Source organism: Gorilla gorilla, chromosome 6 (assembly GCF_029281585.2).
Source record: "Gorilla gorilla gorilla isolate KB3781 chromosome 6, NHGRI_mGorGor1-v2.1_pri, whole genome shotgun sequence".
Classification (NCBI taxonomy): domain Eukaryota; kingdom Metazoa; phylum Chordata; class Mammalia; order Primates; family Hominidae; genus Gorilla; species Gorilla gorilla.
The window spans coordinates 94,152,239-94,169,240 of NC_073230.2; positions in this window are offsets into that span (position 1 = coordinate 94,152,239).

Sequence of the window (17,002 nt, forward strand, 5' to 3'; positions counted from 1 at the left end):
TAATTACTTTGGCCAAAATATGATGGGATAAGTTTATTAATTGCAATAATTTCTAAGTAATAATGACTAAAACCAATATTTTTAGATATCTGTAATTGTAATTTGATATAAAAATCTCTAATTTCTATTGGTAGCCAAGTCAGGGATACTGCTATTGCTACTGTAGTTTGTTTCCTATATTCATCATTGAAGGAAAGTATAAATATCAATTAGATGTTAGTGAAAATAAAAGATAATATTTTTCCATTCAGATTCACAGATTTGCCCTGAATCTGTGGATCTCTTAGGGAACCCATGGATGTTACTGGTCTGCTCAGTAAATTATGATAGAAAAATGATTAACAGCATAAAATAAATGATTCTTAAGTAACATCATAATTTTAAAAGGTTCTAGAATGGTCAAAAGTATCAATGTTTTTAAAAATTGCAAAATAAATAGAGAAACATATTGAAATATATTTTAATTTTGGAATGGGACAGAACTTATCTGAGCTTGTTATATAGCATAGAGACCATCAATAACTGGAAAAATGTGTGACCATAAAATAAGCTATTCAAAGAAGAAATACAAAAAGCCAATAATATGAGCAGCTCAAACTCTCCAATAATTTAAAAAAATTAAAACAGCAATTATATTATATTTTTGTCTGCTGAATTGGTAAAAATAAATCACACTGATAATATCCAGCATTTTTAAGCAAAAGTTTCTGTCTTTAAAAAAAAAATTTATTTTATTTTAAGTTCCTGATACATGCGCAGGACATGCAGGTTTTTTTACATAGGTAAATATGTGCCATGGTGGTTTGTGGCACCTATCAACATATCAACTAGGTATTAAGCCCCACATGCATTAGCTATTTATCCAGATACTCTCCCTCCATCCGCCCCCTCGACAGGCCCCAGTGTGTGTTCATGTGTCCGTTTGTTCTCATTATTCAGCTCCCACTTATAAGTGAGAACATGCAGTGTTTGGTTTTCTGTTCCTGTGTTAGTCTGCTGAGGATAATGGCTTCCTTTCCATCCATGTGTCTGCAAAGGACATGATCTCTTTCCTTTTGATGGCTGCAATAATATCCAGCATTTTTGAAGATATAATAAATCTTCCACTTTCTCATACTATTGTTGGGGTTGCAAATTTTTATGACCTCTTGAGGGTGAGAGGAGTAAGGAAAGGGTATCATCAATTTCAAATGTGTGTACTTTTTGAAACAATTAATACCCATTTTAAGAACCCAGTGGCCCACCAGGGGCAGGTCAGTGGGAAGATCTGCCCAGGATATAGGTAATCAAGGAGTTGGTAGAGAGTTTAAAAAAATAAGATTAAAACCAACTAAAAGTTATTCTTCTTTGTATTACCACTATGCACCAGCAATTCTAAGCAATTTCAGTAATAAAACACTTCTCCCAGTTAGGGCTGACTGCTCATTGTCACTCGTTCAACCCACCCCTTGATTGCTACTTTAAGATTTAATCCTACAGAATTACTAGTTCAATGCAGCATTATTTATAATAATAAAATAGGCCTGTGGCTGGGCACGGTGGCTCATGCCTGTAATCCCAGCATTTTGGGAGGCCAAGGCGGTTGGATGACTTGAAGTTAGGAGTTCGAGACCAGCATGGCCAATATGGTGAAACCCTGTCTCTACTAAAAATACAAAAATTAGCTGGGTGTAGTGTTGTGTGCCTGTAGTTCTAGCTACTCGGGTGGTTGAGGCAGGAGGATCACCTGAGCCCAGGAGGCAGAGTTTGCAATAAGCTGAGATAGTACCACTGCACTCTAGCCTGGGTGACAGAGCAAGACCCTGTCTCAAGAAAAAAAAAAGGCACCAATTTAAATACAATGGTAAAATAAATTAGACACCTATTGTTCAAAGTCATTCAGCTCTTAAATCAGATGGAACTCTAATAGAAAGTGGTCCTGACCTATTCCATCTCTACTAAAAATACAAAAATTAGCCAGTTGTGGTGGTGCACACCTGTAATCCCAGCTACTTGGGAGGCTGAGGCAGGAGAGTCGCTTGAACCCAGGAGGCGAAGGCTGCAGGGAGCCAAGATTGTGTAACTGCACTCCAGCCTGGACAACAGAGTGAGACTCTGCCTCAAAAAAAAATAAAAGAAAAAGAAAAATGAAAAGAAAGACAAGTTATATGATCTTACTAAATTTAAAAAGTGTGTGTATATGCATGTGATATGTGTTTGTGAGTATATACGTATGCTTAGAAAATTCAGAAAGCAACTATTGTTACTCCTAGGGGCAAGCCTTGCAGAAGAACAAAAGGAAGAATGTATTACTTTTGTATTACTTAGAGAAAAATCCACTGAAATTTTAAAAGAAAGAAAAGAAGGAAAGAAGTAAGAAGGGAGAGAGGAAGAGGGGAAGAAAGGAAAAAGAAATAGTATTCAAATACTATGTGATTCATATCTATGCTCTGTTATTAACCATGAGTCTAAATTTTCTTCAGCTACAAAACACGGCTGGGTGTGGTGGCTCATGCCTGTAGTCCCAGCACTTTGGGAGGCCGAGGCAGGCAGATCATGAGGTCAGGAGATGGAGAACATCCTGGCCAACATGGTGAAACCCCGTCTCTACTAATATACAAAAAAAAAAAAAAATTATCTGGGCGTGGTGGCATGCACCTGTAGTCCCAGCTACTCCAGAGGCTGAGGCAGGGGAATCACTTGAACCTGGGAGGTGGAGGTTGCAGTGAGCTGAGATCATGCCACTGCACTCCAGCCTGGCGACAGAGCGAGACTCCATCTCAAAAAAGCAAAAACAAACAAGAAAAAATAACAAAAAAACCCCTACAAAGCACATATTCAAATAATTAAAGACAAAATCTTTTCAAATAGGACTTAAAGGCTTAGATGAAGACCACGAGGAATGATGATAGGATATACTGAGGAAACTGATGAGATTCAGCTGGCTGTCATGAAGTTTTGTACAGAAGTGTGGGGAGAAAAGTGCGAGTTAGGTAATGGGGAGTCTGAGTATAGGACCACTCCATGTCCATCATAGTCCATCTCTTGCATTTCTCAGATTCATTTCTTCACATACATTTTGGCAAGCAACTCTTTCAGGATTCATTCCAGCAGGCCTTCCTGCTTGGAGGAAACTTAAAAGAAGGTTAGTAAAATAAACTATGGCCCCTGCCTCTACAAATTTTCTCAGTAAATATGAATTTCTTTTGTCAACAGTGTAGCAGAGTATTATTTTTTAAATACTTACCAGTTTGTGTCCTCTTACCAATAAAATATTTCCTCCTTATCTACCATCTGCCATTTAGGTAAAGCTCTGAATTAGATTTGGAAAAGAGGAGGATGTAGGGAAAATGAGAAGGGGAAGCAAAGATGAGCCTGCTCCTTGCAGGCAAGAAAGGGATACAGTGGTAGGGCGAGAACAGCAAGTGTTGAGATGTTTTGCTGTAACAGGACACCAAAGTAGAAATGTATGAATCACTGAGATGGAATACCATGTACCTGTTAAAATAGGTGGAGTGGAACTACATGTACATTTTGCCACGATAATGCAAGCTGTGATATTATTCAAACAATACTTGGAACAGGTATAATATACTCTATCTTAATGTTGAATCTGTACATATGTAGTTATTCTATAGAAACATTCATGGAAATGATAAACATGACATTTAAAATCGTTGGCTCTATGAAACATAAAATCTGAGATTGAATTTAGTGTGCTTGGCATCAGCCCCTGTGGAAAGGAGGAGAAGGAAGTAGAGGACTGGGAAGAGGCAGAAGTCTAACTATCATGCAGCCCCAACTGTGGCTCATCATTTTACTTTCTTTAGGGTATGTTTTGATGGAAGATTTTAATATAGTCATGGATCAATGTTTTCTCTATTGTTAGCATTTTTATGTTTTAAGAATTTTTTCCCTATCCTGATATCATACAGATATTTTTTCATATTTTCTTCTAAAACTTTTAGAATTCTGAAGTTTGCTTTTCAAATTAAAGGCATTTATTCACTTGAATTTGACTTTTGTGTATAGCAGGAGGCAGAAACTCAGTTTTGATTTTTGCTTTTTTTCCTTATGAATAAGCAAATTTATCAACACCTATGTTAATTATCTATATAACAAATCACCCTAAAAATTAATGGTTTAGAACAACAATACTTATTTATCTCTCATGGTTGCTGTGGGTCAAAAGTGTTGAGAAAAGCTCCACTGAACATTTCTCACTTGAGGCCTTTCATGCAGTTTCAGTTGTATGTCTTTTGGGGCTGCATTAATCTGGAAACCTGTCTTACCTAGGGCTAGGACATCGACTTCAAAGGTATCTCATTCACATGGCTGGCAAAATGATGTTCGCTGTTACCAGGGGCCTTAGTTTCTCTTTGCATGAGCCTCTCAAAAGGGTTGCTTGATTGTCTTCATAGCATGAAGGCTGGATTCTCCCAAAGGAAACATTTCAGAGAGAAAGACAGAAGATAAAATGCCTTTTAAGACCTAGCCTCAGAAGTCATGAACTGTCACTACCACTGTTATTTATTGGTTAAGGCAGTTACAAAGGTCTGCTTAGTTTCAAGGGAAGGGAACACAGACTCCACTTCTCAGGGGGAGGTATGTTCGTGTCACAGTATGAGAAGAGCATGTGGGCTGTGATATATATTTGGTGCAGTCATCTTTGAAAATAAAATCTGCCACAACACCCATTAAAAAGTCCATTCTTTCTCCACTCATCTTCAATGCCATCTTTTTCACACATTTTAAATTTCCATATATCCATACTTCTGCATTTCATTTCTCTATTGGTTTATGACTCCTTGCCTATCTGGCTGTAATAACATTTATCTTAATAATCTTAACAATATATTTATATTGTTGATATCTGCAAGGTATACTCCTCAATCTTATACTTATAACTGAGGTGAATTTAATAGGTTTGGGACTCAGAATAGCATGTTCTAAATTCACTACTGCCATTCAGTCAAGATCTAAATCAACACCATTTCCTCTTTTTGCTCATGATTCCCTTCATTCACCTTCCTTCCCTCAATACAAGTTGATATGGTTTGGCTCTGTGTCCTCACCCAAATCTCACTTTGAATTGTAATCATCCCCAAGTGTTGTAGGAGGGGCCACGTGGGAGGTAATTGAATCATGGGGGTGGTTTTTCCCATGCTGTTGTCATGATAGTGAATCAGTCTCATGAGATCTGATGGTTTTATAAAGGGGAGTCCACCTGCACGTGCCCTCTTGCCTGCCAACATGTAAGATGTCCCTTTGCTCTTTGTCTTCCACCATGATTATGAGGCCTCCCCAGCCATGTGGAACTGTGAGTCCATTAAACTTCTTTCCTTTATAAATTACCCAGTCTCTGGTATGTCTTCATTAACAGCATGAGAACAGACTAATACATAAGTAGGTCAAAAACAATGTGGATCTGGATTGTACTATGTTGTAGAAATTGAGTTGTCTATTCTAACATCATTGTTCTTTCCTTTTTCCTTAGGGATGGATCATAGATTTTAGCTGGGAAGAGAAACATTTAAAATGAAATGTTACATTTCCCATCCCGCTATACTCCCACTCATAAGTGAGTTCTCAGTAATGAAATCTAAGCAAAGAATGTTGGGTTTTAGCTTAAAAAGACCTGACTCAGCATAGCAGGACCCAGTTTGCTTTTTTGCCTTTACTGCTTTTAACCAGCAACAATCTTAGACTAGAAGTTGGTAGGATGGAAAGATCAGAATCTAGGTGTCTGGTGATACTGGAGAACCACTTCACTAACCGTGGACTATTTCTTCTTGGTCTTCTATTATTTGAGAGAGGAATGACTTCTGTCTTACTTTAACCACTGTCACTTTGAGGTTTTCTTTTATATGCAGTTAAAACTAACTGATTCGAACCATATACTAGGGCTTAGAAACATCGTTTTGCTTGGTTAAAATCTTTAAGGGGTAAGGGGACAGTGTGTGTGTGTGTGTGTGTGCAACTGTAATATTCTTATGTGTTCCATGATCAGTTTTTCTAAAAAAATGGGACAGATGAGAGACTTGGATTAGTTTAATTCAGTTTGGAAATGATGAAGAAAGTACCATCATCCCTTCAGCACCAAATAGCCCAAGCTTAAGGAAACAATACTCCAGCTGAACAGCTGTGACACCCTTCTGAGCTAAACAGTGGAATAAGAAACTAGTGTGGGCAAAATTTTGAACTTTGACTTAATGCAAAAATTTGAACTTTGACTTTTAGCTTTAACTTCAGAGACTTTTATGGTAGTGGGAGTTTCATACATTCTAACATGGCCTCCATATCATATAGATTTCTAAATTTGTCTAGGAATTTCATTTGTGCCTTCCTGGGCATAATTTGAGACTGAAATAGTAAATGGGATAAAATTTTGGCCTAGACTATGAAGTACTTTTGAAATTAACGAATACTCTATTATGACCCATTTCAGAAGTTTCTGGGAATAAAAGCTGAACTGCCCATCATTGGTCTTAAATAAAAGGAGCAGTGCATGTTTTGAGGGAGATGCCTCAAGGGTAGGTACTGGTGCCTCTTCTCCAAGAGTGACAGCCACCCCCACCACACCCTACAGCCTTGGCTGTGAAACCCAACCAGTTAATAGAATGAGGAGCTGGAGTAAATAGAGGGAAACCATTCTCTGTCTCATCCTGCTTTCATACTATGGCCCATGTAACAAGAACTCAGCTTCTCAGAGGAATTTCAGTAAGGAAAATTTCCTCTTCTCTTCCCTGGAGCATCAAGGAGATGTAGGTGATGATCAATGCTCCTTCAAGGTCCATCACATTGCATTTGCACTTTCTTACTGAGGCTTGCTGCCAATATAATGCTTTCCATTACATCACTCTACAGCTCTTGAATTCAAAGACCTCCTGTGTCAGGGTCAAAAGCAAGGCTGTAGAATTACTGGGGATTCTAAGTGTAGTGAATATACTACAGACATTCCACTGGTTTTGATATAATAACCTGTTGAGATTACTTTTATTTATTTTACTATAATAAATACCAAATACATATGCACATACAGTCATACATCTCATAATTACATTTTGGTCAATAACTGACTGCATATAAGATTATAGTGGAGCTGAAAAATTCTTACTGCCTAGTGATGTCATATCTATCATAGCATTGTAGTGCAATGCATTATTCATGTGTTTGTGGTTAGCTGGTATAAACCAACCTACTTCACTGTCAGTTGTATAAAAGTATAGCACATACAATTATGTAGAGTAGATATTTCTAATGATAACAAATGACTGTATTACTGGTTTATGTATTTACTATAAGATACTTTTTATCGTTATTTTACAATGTACTTCTTCTACTTATAGAAAAAAAAAGTTAACTGTAAAGCAGCCTCAGGCAGATCCTTTATATTCAGAAGAAGGCACAGTAATCATAGGAGATGACGGCTTCATGCGTGTTATTGCTCCTAATGACCTTCCAGTGGGACATGATGTGGAGGCAGAAGACAATGCTATTAATGTTCCTGACCCTGTGTAGGCCTAGGCTAATGTGTGTGTTTGTGTCTTAGTTGTTAATCAAAAGTTTAACAGTAAAAAGAAAATAAAAAATTTTAAAAAGAAAGAAGCTAAGCTGTCAGAAGAGAAAAAGTAACAAAGATCAGAGGATAAATAAAGGAAATTTAGACCCCAAGAAATAATGCAAAGGCTCAACAAAGTGAAAATTGGTTCTTTTGAAAGATAAACAAAGTCGATAGATCACTAGCTAAATTAACCCAGAAAAAGCAAGACTCAAATAAGTACAATTGAATGAAAAACGACACATTACAACTGATTACATAGAAATGCAAAAGATCATCAGAGACTACTATGAGCATCTCTGTGCACACGAACCAGAAAACCTAGAGGAAATGGATAAATTCCTGGAAACATACTACCTCCCAAGATGAAACCAGGAAGAAATAGAAATCTTGATCAGAGCAATAATGAGTACTGAGATTGAATCAGTAATAGTAATAATAATAAAGGACCAGTCAGATTCACAGCTGAATTCTGATAGATGTACAAAGAAGAACTGGTTCTAAAAAATCGAGAAGGGACTCCTCCCTAACTTGTTCTGCAAAGCCAGTACCACCCTGATACCAAAGCCAGGCAAGCAAACAACAGCAACTACAGGCCAATATCCCTGATGAACATAGATTAAAAAATCCACAACAAATTACTAGCAAACCAAATCCAACAGCACATCAAAAAGATAATTCACCACAATCAAGTGGGTTTTATTCCAGGGATGTAAGCATGGCTCAACATTTGCAAACCAGTAAATGTGATTCACCACATAAATACAATTTAAAACAAAAACTATACAATCATCTCAATAGATGCAGAGAAAGCATTTGATAAAATTTAGCACCGCTTCATGTTAAAAACCCTCAGAAAACCAAGCATCAAAGGAGCATACCTCAAAATAATAAAAGCCATATATGACAAACCCACAGACAACATCATACTGAATAGGGAAAAGTTGAAAGCATTCCCTGTAAGAACTGGAACGAGTCAAGGATGCCTACTTTAATCACTCCTATTCAACATAGTACTGGCAGTCCTAAATAGAGCAATCAGGCAAGAGAAAGAAATAAAAGAAATCCAAATTGGAAAAGAGGAAGTCAAATTATCTGTTTGCTGATGATATAATCTTATACCTAAAAAATCCAAAAGACTCTTCCAAAGACTCCTAGATTTAATAAATGACTTAGTAAAATTTCAGGATACAAAATCACCATACAAAAACCAGTAGCATTTCTATACACTAATAAAGATCAAGCCGAAAACCAAGTCACAAACTCAATACCATTTAGAATAGCTACCAAAAAAAAAAAAAAAAAAACCACACAAAATACCTAGGAATACATTTAACCAAGGTGGTGAAAGATCTCTATGAGGAGAACTAAAAAATACTGATGGAATAAATTGAAGATTCTTCTATCAGTATTCTTTCCACATACAAATGGAAAAACATTCCGTGCTTATAGATTGGAAGAATCACTATTGTTAAAATGACCATACTGCCCAAAGAAATCTACAGATTCAATGCAATTCCTGTCAAATTACCAATATCATTTTCCACATAATTAGAAAAAACAATCCTAAAATTCATATGGAAACAAAAACAAACCCTGACCAGACAAAGCAATCCTAAGCACAAAGAAAAACTTCTGGACATTGACCTAGACAAAGAATTTATGACTCAAAAGCAAAGGCACCAAAAACAAAAATAGACAAATGGGACTTAAACTGAAAAGCTTGTGCACATCAAAAGAAACATTCAACAGAGTAAACACACAACCTACAGAATGGGAAAAATATTTGCAAACTATTCATCTGATGAAGGACTAATATCCAGAATCTATAAGAAACTAAAACAACTCAACAAGAAAACAAACAACCCCATTAAAAAGTGGCCAAATAATACACTGGTAATACTGTGGGTTTTTATTCTAATCTCAAACTCCAGATAGGAATAGGGGAGGTGATTCCTGGGCTTAATTTTCTTTAAGGACATGGGAATTTGGCTTCTTTTTTATTGCCATGGGCTCTTTTGGAAGACAGTGAGTTGATTAGTAGGGAAGAACAATAGGGAGTTATAGACTGAGATTAGGGTGTACTGTCTGAACTGTGGAAACAGTATGCAATTCTGCATTCCTCAGTAAGGGAGATTAGCATCTAATGAGTAGCACACCTTTACTAACTTACTAAGTAGTGGTATAAAGGGATTTTTATTTAGTTGATTACCAGGGGGATTTAGCATAAAAGTTCTGGATTCAATAAATCAAGTCAGATTAGATCATTCACCTTAACTTTTACTTTAGCAGCATTTCCACTAATTTCCATTAATAGTGTTCTATAAAGTTTGGTTCAAAGTGGAATCAATGTCTTTTCCATCTTGTGACAAATTTCTGTGACTATGATGCACGTGAGTGTTTTCATTTCATCTGGTAACTATGGTGTTCCTTTCACCATGACATTCACAAGATCAAATGAATAACTGACCAGAATGAGAATTGTCCAGTGGCCAACAAACGTGAAAAAGTGCTCAATATCACTAATCATCAGGGACATGCCAATGAAACCACAGTGACATACATCTCACAACAGTCAGAATGGATATTATTAAAAAGTCAAAAAACAACAGATTCCCATGTTTCAAGGGAGCTTAAAAAGATTGACAAGAACAAAACAACAGATGTTTGTGAGGATGTGGAGAAACGATAATGCTTATACACTGTCGGTATGAATGTAAATTAGTACAACATTTATGGATGGAAAACAGTATGGAAATATCTCGAAGAACTAAACAGAAAGTACTGTTTGATCCAGAAATCCCACTACTGGGTATCTACCCATAGGAAAATAAATCATTGTATGAACAAGAAATCTGCACTTGTATGTTCATCACCACACTATTCACAGTAGCACAGTCATGGAATCAATCTAAGTGTCCATCAATGGATGATTGGATAAAGAAAATGTGAGTAGTATTTTATGGTGTATATGTGTATATACCTTCAGTGTGAGTATGCCTCAGTATGTGTGTATTTCTTCAGTGGAAATAACTCAGAAACAAAGGCAAATCCCACATGTTTTCCCTTATAAGTGGGAGCTAATAAATGTGTACACATGGACATAGAGAGTGGAATAACAGACACTGGAGAGTCCAAAAGGTAGGAGGGAGAGAAAGGAATAAGGGATGTGAAATTACCTGTTGGGTACAACGTACACTATTTGGGTGATGGTTACACGGAAAGCCCAGACTTCACCACCATAAAATATATCCATGTGAAAAAATATATACTTGTACTCCCTAAATCTATAAAAATAAAAAAAATAGAAAAAAGCTTATAGAATAAGGATATAAAAAGAGAAAATATTTTTATACAACTGTACAATATCTCTGTTTTAAGCTGTGTTACAATAGTCAAAAAGCTAAAAAAAATTAAAGTTTATGAAGCTAAAAATTACAGTAAGTTAAACTTAATTTATTATTGAAAAAAGAAAAATTTTTAAATAAATTTAGTGTAGCCTAATATACTATGTTTATAGAGTCTACAGTCATATATAATAATGTCCTAGGCCCTCATATTCACTCACGACTCATTCATTGACTCACCCAGAGCAACTTCCAGTCCTATAAACTCCACTTATCGTGTGTCCCCCCATAGGTGTACTCTTTTTTTATCTTCTTTTTTTTTTTTCGAGACGGAGTCTCACACTGTTGCCTGGGCTAGAGTGCAATGGCATGATCTCGGCTCACCGCAACCTCCTCCTCCCAGGTTCAAGCAATTCTCCTGCCTCAGCCTCCTGAGTAGCTGGGATTACAGGTGCCCGCCACCATGCCCGGCTAATTTTTTATATTTTTGGTAGAGATGGCATTTTACTATGTTGGCCAGGCTGGTCTTAAATTCCTGACCTTGTGATCACTGCCCGCCTTGGCCTCCCAAAGTGCTGGGATTACAAGCATGAGCCACTGCGCCTTGCCTATTTTTTATCTTTTATACTGTATTTTTACTGTAACTTTTCTACAGAAATATTGACCATTGTGTTACAATTATCTATAATGTTTAGTATAGTAACATGCTATACAGGCCTGTAGCCTAAAAGCAATAGCCATACAGCCTAGGTGTGTAGTAGGCTATACCATCTAGGTTTATGTAAGTACACTCTATGATGTTCACACAATGACAAAATTGCCTGACACATTTTTCAGAATGTATCCCTGTCTTTAGGCAATACTATATAACATATAATAATATATTTATACTTATTTTACCTACATCTATTATACTATATTATACTATTATTATAAAACTTATTAAATAACTATATATGATATAATATATACTAATATTTAGTATTCTTATACTATATGTTATACTCCTCTATATTATATCATAATAAATAGAAAACTTATAGAATACAAAATACAATATTGTATTAGTCTGCTAGGGGGTGCCATTTCAAAATACCATAGGCTGGTTGGATAAAATAACAAAAATTCATTTTCTCCCTGTTCTGGATGTCAGAATTCTAAGATCAACATGCTGGCAGAGTTGTTGTCTGGTGAGACCCTTGTGTTTGGCTTGCAGATAGCTACCTTTTTGCTGTGTCCTCACATGACCTTTCCTCTGTGCGGGTATTCCTGGTGGTTCTTCCTTTTCTTAAAACACTAGTTCTATTTGATTAGGACCCCACCCTTATGAACTCATTTAATCTTAATTACTTCCTTAAAGGCCCTTTCTCCAAATAGGTCACACTGGGGGTCAGGGCTTCAATATATAGATTTGCAGGAGGGAAGGCAGACAATTTAGTCCATAACAAATATGTATTATAAGAATTAACTATATATATAAGTATGGAATTAATCAACATTTAGAAATTCTACATAGACTGGGTGCGGTGACTTATGCCTATAATCCCAGCACTTTGGGAGGCCGAGGCGGGCAGATCACCTGAGTTCAGGAGTTTGCGACCAGCCTGGCCAATGTGGTGAAACTCAATCTCCACTAAAAATACAAAAATTAGCTGAGCATTGTGGCGGGTGCCTATAATCCCAGCTACTTGGGAGGCTGAGGCAGGAGAATCACTTGAACCTGGGAAACGGAGCTTGCAGTGAGCCAAGATCACACCACCACACTCCAGGCTGGGTGATAGAGTGAGACTTCATCTTAAAAAAAAAAAAAAAATTCCTACATAAAACTAAACCATCTAAACTACACTTTCCTATTTATAATAAAAGTAACTCACACATTCCTTTGGAGTAGGTACAGAACACCACCTTTTAACCTCTAGGTGGGTGTCTGTGATGGTTCATTTATCATCTCATAGGTAGGAATGCGTCTTCTTCAAAGTGATCCTTTAGGCTATCACTGTGGATTGGAATCACTGTGAGGACTTTCATCACAATGAAGTTCAGGGTATTAGGTCAGAGACTTGATCTTTCAATGTTAGGGGAACAAAGGACAGCAGGTCCTCTGAAGCAGGAACAAGTGTCATCAAGCTCTTAGTCAGGATTTTTATACTTAGTGAACCCTAATATGTTGCACTAGACATATGTACAACCCCTAGCCATCTGGTTGTAAATTTTACATATGTGCAAATAAGTCCAATCTGATATGTATCTCCTGATAAGAGCTGTCACTGGACTGGAGAAAACTTATATATCGGTGTTGACAATGTCCTGAGAACAAACTGGGGCTTTAGTTCTATACTCTGTACTTACATGCAATCTACATAGACCTTGTCTTAAAAAGGTAGGCTTCTAGGCATATTGGCCTTGCTTTTGTTCCTCTCCCAAGTTATTGATGGGTGTGAGGCAGCTCATGTTCCTCCTTGAGGGGGCTATGTAGGGTATCTACTCTGAGCACATCTCATCCTCAGATCCAGAAATTGGGGAGGAGGAAAGGAGTAGGATGGATAATTTTAACCTTTTAACCTAAGGCCCAAATTGCATTCTACAACTTAGCTTGACCATAATAAAGATGCATTTTAATCCACGTCTAACTACCTGTGTTCATTCTCAAGTAGGTACAAAAGAAGAGAGAGGTCACTAGTGAATACTCTTCCAACCTCAACATTGGATTTTGGTGAGGTTTAGCCCTTAGTAAGAAGACTTATGCCCAGTTGTCACAGTTGGGTATTATTTCAGACTTGGACTGATAGGGTAATTTGATGGGCCAATGTTGTGGTCCAAAAGCTAGCAAAATATCATTCACCCTACTTTAATTAATCTTAAGAGCTGCAGTCAGTGGTGAAACTTAGGGTATTACTCAAGAGACTCAAAGTAGAAATGAGCATGTGTAGTCTTCACATCAACTTATGCCTAGAAAGTAGGATGTTGTATTATTTTATTAGATTTATTCTAACATCAGGCTGATATATATGAGATTTAAGTAATGTTGAAACCTCTTGGAAATAAAATAGGAAAAAATATTTGTTTTTTAAAAAGAATTTTATCTATAATAAATTTTTATAAGGTGCTATCTCTGAGTCTAACTTCCACCTGTTTCTTTTTTTTGTAACATGGACTGATTGAGAATAACCAGCCAATGATTCAAAGTTATATAAGTTATAATTAATTTTAATTCAGGGATTTTCTTATGTAAGGACTATAAGGCTAAATAGAAAATAGTAATTAATGATTTAATGATATTCCAAAGATTCACCTGCTCTCTTTTTCGACTGTCTTGGATCAAAATGTGATTCTGTAAATTATCCTGAGTTACCAGGAACTGAGATTCTAGATATGCAGCTGTCAACTACCTCTAGGGATTATCTGGGAATAGAATAAGGGAATTTTATTATATGCTAAAAGAGTTGCTTGGGAAGTCAATTTGGGAGGGAGGAACCATTTCTCTTGTTCATTCTTTCTAATCTTCAATTGAAAAACATTGGTAAAAATAAATATTTAAGAAATTTAATGTATTCTAGAAAAAAACCTTAAATGTCAAATATCCTTTGTCTGCACTAAATGATAATTAAACAGTGCCTACTCACAAATGACTTGGGCAACTATGGTGCCTAAGAGCAGTTGGGGTACTCGTGTGCTATTATTTGGATATGGTTTGTTTGTTCTTACCAAAACTCATGTTGAAATTTGATCCCCAATGTGGCAGTGTTGATGGGCGTGGAGCTAGTAGGAGGTGTTTGGGATATGGAGGCAGATGCCTCATGAATGGCTTGTTGCTGTTCTTGAGGTAGTAACTGGGTTAGTTTCCTCAAGAGTGGGTTGTTATAAAGCCAGGATGCTCCTCAGGTTTTTTCATTTGCATATGTCTGGTTCCCCTTTGACCTTCTCAGCCATGTTGTGACAAAGCTTGAAAGTCCTTGCCAGAAGCCAGGACCATGCCCTTGAACTTCTCAGCCTGCAGAACTGTGAGCTTAATAAACTATTTTTCTTTATTGATTACTCAGTCTCAGGTATTCTTTTATAACAACGAAAATGGACTAAGACACCTAGCTAGAGAACCCTTGGGTGCTCACCCTTCAACTGTACTAGGTGTCGCAGTCCAAGGTCTGTGCCCTGAGTTGCATTCCCCTAGACCAAGCCTACTGCCTTGAACATTGAAAGAAATTAATAAATTGTTATTGAACATACCACACACACATACGCTCTCTCTTTCTTATTTTATTTATCCATCCTTCCAGATTCTTCTTCATGTACAGTTGTCCCTTGGTGTATGAAGGTAATAGCTTCTAGGACCTCCCTCCCTGCCAATAGTAAAATCTGAAGATGCTGAAGTCCCTTATATAAAATCCATAGTATTTGCATATAACTTATGCACACCCTCCTGTATACTTTAAATTATCTCCAGATTACTTGTAATACCTAATGCAATGTAAATTCTATGTAAATAGTTGTATTATATTGTTTATTTTTATTTTTATTGTTGTATTTTTTTTTTTAGTTTTTCTGAGTATTTTCCATCTGAGGTTGGTTGAATCTGTAGATGTGGAACCCGAGGATAAGGAGTAAAGGGTGGGAATTGGGTGTTTACTTAATTTTTCCAGGAAAATATGAGGTGGTTTGGGTAATGAATTCATTATCAAATCATTTATAGGTATGTACCAAATATGTTTCCATTCTGTTGTGCATGTTATCTTTATTAATTTAATTCATCTTAGATGTATTAGTTTACCCTCCTCATACCAATAAGTTCTTCTTCCTTCTCATAGTCTTTATGCAATTCGTTAGTGTATTTTTTGAGGTATGGATCAAGAGTGATTCTTATCCTCATGAATATTTAATTGCCTTTATGTTTTTAAAAGTTGTTTATTTTCCCATTGTTGTATAACGTTTTGTACTGATGATTTATTCAAAAGGGCAACTCAGAGCTCCAATCGGTAGAATATGGACCTCTTTTAAGATTGACCAAATGAATGTACATTTGTGTTTTAAGTTAACATACTGTGGTCATCATTCTAAACAATTGTTTTGATTGTAATTGTTTTGATTGTAATTAGTTGTTTTGATTAATTGCTAGCATCCACTACACTAGATAAGAGGGTGTCTTTATTCATTTCATAAAAAGTTTCAAAAAATATTGCAATTGTTATGTAAAATAAGTTTATTGTTCTGGACTAGCTTTGTCATACAGCTGCATAACTTAATATAATCTTGAGGCTGAGCACCTTTTTTTTTGTTTTTGTTTAATCACATGGATTATGGAAAGAAGTGGGGCCCAGATGAGGAGGAGTCTAGGTGTAACAAATTGGAATAAAATGTTTCCATTTTCTTTCAACTTGATTTGGCTAATCACTTTTATATCAGGTTAAATTGTAAGAAACCCCCAGGGCAGGTACTTAATAACTCAGTAGTTCTTGGCTGAGGACCCTTACTCCCAATTCTTCAAACCCACCCACCACCCTGCACACGATTGGAGTTTGTGAGCTCTGCTTGATGGATAGCTACTCTGGTAGCCTGCTTCTGAAGGTAGACAGTTTTTAGTTGTGTGTTTTCATTAGTTCTAGATTTTTCCTTTTAGTCACTATCTTCCCAATAAAGTCATATTTATGTGACTATCATGTCATATGAACCTAGCAGCCCTTTGAAACTCTTCTTCTATGTCCTAATACTTCATAATTTTATATTAATGAACCTCAAGTATTTACTGATGTTAAAGTTTGTGATAATAGCAACCAGAGTTGCTATTAATTATCTTTATTTTATATGTTAAACTTTTGCAGCTGGAATAACTGATTTCCTGGAGTATTCTGGCTATATAATTCATACTAGGTTGTAATCAATAATGTTCTTTATACCACCACCCCACTATCCCAAACTCAATTCCACCCCTACCCTACCCACCCTCCTACCTCCCACTTCCCTACCTCCCTACCCTTCCAACAATCCCACCCTCCCCACAGCCCCACCCTACTCTACTGTCCGCACTCTTAGCCTCTCCCACTCTCCCTACTCTCTCAGCCTTCCCCACCCTACCCCACCCCATTCCCTCGATGCTGGTAGATGCTGAAATGATCAGGACACA